Below are 5,708 nucleotides of genomic sequence, written 5' to 3'. Positions count from 1 at the left end.
AGCATTTGAGTCATGTTCGCATAGTCCTGGGGATCTTTTCGTCTCGAGTCTAAGACGGTTACTACTCCCTGCTCAAGCTTAATCTCTAGGATAATATAGTGGAAGCTGCGCATGCATGCATAAGTCATCAATTACATTACCATAACCTGGACTAATAAGGGAAACCGAATATGCACAAGACAGTAACACTCACTTGAAGTTGTAAGGAAAGAGTATTATATCTTTGTTTTGATTTAATACCAACGATCATAGCAAGTTGGCCCCGGCTTCTTTGGCATGTTTTTCAACCGTATATGCATCTATGAGATTTGTGTTAATGAACCCAATATCACCGATTTGTCTTTTCTTCAATTCGGCGATCTTCAATCTGCATAATATAGTGAGGATAATTACAAATACATGCAATGAAAGAGCTGACCTATATAGAGAGACTTAATGACAGAAGTAGTACTACTTACAGAAAGTAGCAAGTGATCGTTGTTTTATCGAGGGCCTTTTGATTGAAAAACTGGAAGAACTCCTCAAATGGAACATTCAACAGTTCAATTCCAACGAGGTCATGCTCCGGTTTAACTCTCAGCGTCAAAGTATTCATCCCATCAGACTCTCTGCAGGTTTTCATGTACCAATCATGTAATCTTCGCATCATCGTTGTTAGAGATCTTTCATCTTTGACGAGAGGCTTCCCATAATGGTATTTGTGTTCGTCCACCTCCATGATTTCATAATGTACATCATCGGGCAGGTAATCTCCAAGATTGCGATAACCGGCCACCATCCTCGGATCATTAGCGACGATGTCTTTAGACACCTTGAGCGGGGGGCACGATTGGTTCGCTTGTTCGCTGAGCTGGGCAATTTTTTTCCCAGCTCGTCGTTCTTTTAACCTTTGATCACTGACAGTACTTCCCGACCGCTCCGCTTCGACAAATGTCTTTGCAATAATGCGCTCATAGTTGCCTTTCGGCGGAGACTTTGGTGGTTTTGTCAGGGCATCCAGAGTGCGCTTCACTTTCACTGGATCTACCTTCTGCTCGGGAGGTGGATATTTCTTTGCTTTCACCCCTTCAAAGAAGTTCTTCACTTCGGCTCGCACGATCTTCGCGTTCTCCTCCTTGGTCATCTCGTATGGTAACTTCTCTGGAGTCTTTAGAGAAGGACCGAATCTGTATTGCCTCCCGCCTCTGGCAGCTGTACTGCTAGATGCCGGCAGAGCAGACGGAGCGGCTGCGGCTGTCTTCTTTCCTTGCTTAGAGGCGGAGGAGAAGGACTGCGACGCGCCGGAGCAGCCGGAGCGGCGGCGGGTCTCTTCCGCCCTTGCTGACGAGGTGGAGAAGGAGGAGGCTGGCTGCTCTGGCACGCCGGCGCGGGCGGAGAAGGAGGCGGAGTGCCGCCACGCGCCAGAGAAGGAGGCTGATGAGTGCCCTGATCACTCGCCGGAGGAGGAGGCGGAGTGCCGCCACGCGCCGGAGAAGGAGGCTGAGTGCCCTAAGCACTCGCCGGAGGAGGAGGAGCCGGCGGAGTGCCCTTACTCGCCGGAGGCATCCAGTTCGGAAGGTTAATGAGCTCCTTCCGCCATAGGCACGGAGTCTTCAGAGCTAAACCCAGCCGAGTCTCCCCTTCACCGGTAGGGTGGTCAAGCTGGAGGTCCTCAAATCCCTCCGTTATTTCATCCACCATCACCCTAGCATATCCTTCTGGAATCGGCCGGCAGTGGTAGGTTGCGCCGGGTTCAGGAGGTAAAACAGAGCCAACAGCCGCCTTGACTTTGAAGTTCTGCCATTGCGCCATAAGGTGGCAATGTTGAGACTCCGTGATTGCATCCACGGGGTAGCTAGCAGGAGCCGTCAAGACATGCTCCAGCTGAAGCAGCTCGATGGAAGCCACGCTGCTTCTCCGCTGAGATGACGGGGTAGTTTCGGCATGTCGATTGACGTCTCGTTCCTCTAGCGCTTGAACCCTTTCGTGCAGCTTCTGAATTTGGGTCTGCTCCATTTTTTCTCCTCTCCTGGCTTTTGTAAACACCTACGTCCGGAAAACCAGCCTTCCACGGAACGGAGCCTGGCGTGCCTCGTGTCCGTCCAGGGTGCTCAGGATTCCCGAGGGCCATTGTGAGCTCGTCGTTCTCTCTGTCTGGAACGAACACCCCTTCCTGCGTTGCATCGATATATTGCTGAATCTTCTTGACTGGTATTCTCAAAAGCTCGTTCATCCAAACGCACCTCCGTGATACAGGGTCCAAGGTTCCGCCAGCCCCGAAGAACCAAGTCCGGCAACGGTCTGTCCAGTTCATTGTCTGTGGTTCGATCCCTTTTTCAAGCAGATCATTCTCAGCCTTGGCCCAATTAGGCCGGGCTATGAGGTAGCCACCTCACCCCGTGCGATGGTGAAGCTTCTTCTTCGCAGCATTCTTCTTGTTTGTCGCTGACATCTTCTTACTCTTTTCCGATGTCTTGTGGGCCACAAATGCGGGCCAGTGATCTCGGATCTTCTCATACCGGCCGATGAATTCCGGTGTCTCGTCTTTGTCGACAAACGTTTTCAGCTCATTCTTCCACCTCCTGAATAGGTCTGCCATCTTCTTAAGAGCATGAGACTTGATTAATTGCTCTTTAACTGGCTTCTCCGGATCCTCCTCTGGCGGTAGGGTGAAATTTGCCTTCAGCTGATCATCCTTCTGCATATCATTGACATAAGACACCTCAGGGTCTTCCTTCTTAGGCTTATACCATTGCTGGATGCTGATCGGGATCTTGTCCCTAACTAGAACCCCGCACTAAGCAGCAAATGCATCCTTTGTCCGGATGGGTTCAATCGGTTGGCCGTCGCGCGCGATTGCTGTGATCTCAAACCTTTCATCCGAGCGCAACTTTCTCTTCGGGCCTCGTCTCTTTACCGAAGTTGTGCTCGATCCGGAGGGCTAGAAAAAAGAAGAAAGACGAGTGTTAATTAATATGTGTACATACCAAAACAATGAATGCATCAATTAGCTAGTCAGCACAGGCTTAACTAATATATTTACCTGGCCAGACTCTGTTCGGTCACCGGAGCCGTCACCACGGGCTCCTTCTTGCACCAGCATTGGGTCACCGGAGCCATCATAATCATGTCTTTCCTCCTCCACTCTTCGATCACCGTAGCCAGCTTCTTCACCCTGTTCTTCCAGACCATCATTGTCGTTAAGATACGACAAGATATCACCTCCGGCTAAGATTATGTTCCCCAACACCTCTTCTGCTTGCTCGTCTCGTTCGTGCTCCATTGTTTCTGCAAATATTACAACATGGTAATTATTACACAAACATGACAGCAGGTGGATATATTAGTGCAAACGTAGACCTAGCTTATTCCGGGTTTGGGGTGGCCTCGACAACGCTTCAAGGGTAGGGGCGCGGCGGGAGGGGGTAGGAGACCGACATCATTTTTTTCTAGGGTTTGGGTGTCCTCGAGAGTTTTGGTCGAGCGAGAGGGCCGGGGGGTGCTCCCATGGTATAAGTTATCACGGTCGAGAGGGGGTATAAATATCGACCGTCCATCATGTCGAAGTTATCTGGGAGGGAGTTATATATATATCGACAACGACGACATACATACATGGGAAAATAATGTTATCGGGGAGGGGGTATATCGAAACCCCCCCCCCCACGTGTTGAAGTTATCGGGAGGGGGTTATATCGACAACGACGACATATGTACATGGGAAAATAATATTATCGGGGAGGGGGTATATCGACCCCCCTCGTGTTGAAGTTATCGGGAGAGGGGTATATCGACGACGACAGACCCGATAAAACATAAGAAAACGAAGAAGAAATAAAAAGAGGAGAAGAAGAAAAGGAATAGAGGAGAAGATCGAAGAAAAAAAGAAGAAAAAAAAGACGAGAAGAAGAAAGGAATAGAGGAGAGAAGAAGAAAAAATAGAATTTTTTCTATTTCTTCTTCTTCTCTTCTATTCCTTTCTTCATCTCCTCTTCTTTTTCTTCTTTTTTCCTCTTCTTGTTTATTTCTCCTCTTCTTCCTCTCCTCTTCTTCTCCTTTCTTCCTCTTCTTATTTTCCTTTTTCCTCTCATTCGTAAAAAAATGTTCAAATAGAAAATTTCGAAAAAAGTAAATGTTTTGCCTAATGCATTGTTCATATTTCATCATGTTCTATGAACAAAAAAACATCATATTTCATCCACATCCATGCATACATCATATATGTGATCATCTATGAGAAAAACATCATATTCTATAAAAAATCATTACATATATATATGAACAAAAACAATTATGATAACAAGCATATATATCATCATATATATATAAAAACAAGCATATATATGAAAAAAACAAGCATATATATGAAAAAATGCTAGGGAGGGCGTCGGCCGGACCAAGGTGAGGAGGACCGCGGGGTCGGCGGCGAGGATGGCGACGGTGCAGTGGGCGCGCGCTCGGGGTAGGGGGCGACGGCGACGACGGGGATGGGCCGGGGCGGCGCGCGTCGGGGCAGGGGCGCGGCGGACGGCGAGGGCGCGGCCAACGGCGGGCGATGGCGATGACGGGCGCGGGCGACGGCGACGGCAACGGCGGGGGCGGCGGGCGGCGTCGGCGTCGTCGGGGCGGCAACTGCAAGGTGAGAGTGAAAATTTCCTAAGTGTGAACTTATATAGCAAAGCCTTTAGTCCCGGTTCGTGGCACCAACCGGGACTAAAGGTGGGCATTAGTCCCAGTTGGTGCCACCAACCGGGACCAAAGGCCTCTTTTCAGCAGCCCAAAGCGCGGGAAGCGGCGGCCTTTGGTCCCGGTTGGTGGCACCAACCGGGACTAAAGGGGGGCATTGGTCCCGGTTGGTGCCACGAACCGGGACCAAAGGGTGGAATTGGTCCCGGTTCGTGCCACCAACCGGGACCAATGGCCTTGCACAGCGGCGTGGTGGTGGGAGTTTAGTCCCACCTCGCTAGCTGAGAGAGAGCCGCACCTGTTTATAAGGTGCGGTGCGCCTGAGCTGTCGAGCTCCTCTCTAAAGCAGGCTTACGGGCCTAACCTCTTTGTACATGCCTGTGGGCCTATTGGGCCTTCTGCGGGCCTGAATCCTGGCCCATGGATGGTTTTCTAGTCATATTCAGGCCGTGGTGGCCCAGTAGGTGGCATAATTTTTAATTTTTGGCCTGTTTTTTTGTTTTCTTTTTTGCTTTATTTATTTTGCTTTGTTTCTACTTACAACAAAAAACTTATTTATTTTATTTTATTTTTTTCTAATTACTTATTTATTTTACTTTATGATAATTCTTTTTGCTATTAAAGTTTCTAACAAAAAAAGTTCTTTATGAAAATTATTTCATGCATTTACTGATTATTTTGAGCTATAAGACCATAAAATTGAAAAGCATTTTAAATGAACTCTGAAAAGGTTGAAAGTTGGCATGGTATCATCATTTCATCCACATAGCATGTGCAAGAAAGTTGCGAGGGTTACGGCAAAAACTGGATGCACTTCGTGTACAAAACGGACAATCTCTTTCGAAGTATCAGGATTTCATACGGAAACTCGTCTGTTACAAAGGGATTTCATTTTTTAAAACTTATTTGAACTCCTGAATTTTTGTGTGTTCAAAATACACCGTTCAAGGCCACATCGTCAATTTTCAACCCTTTCTGACTTCATTTGTTATTTTTCATTCATTTACTAATTATTTTGAGCTATAAGACCCTAAAATTGAAAA

Source organism: Aegilops tauschii, chromosome 5 (assembly GCF_002575655.3).
Source record: "Aegilops tauschii subsp. strangulata cultivar AL8/78 chromosome 5, Aet v6.0, whole genome shotgun sequence".
Lineage (NCBI taxonomy): Eukaryota > Viridiplantae > Streptophyta > Magnoliopsida > Poales > Poaceae > Aegilops > Aegilops tauschii.
The sequence above is the reverse complement of the archived record's forward strand: the minus strand, read 5'-3'. Positions refer to the sequence as shown.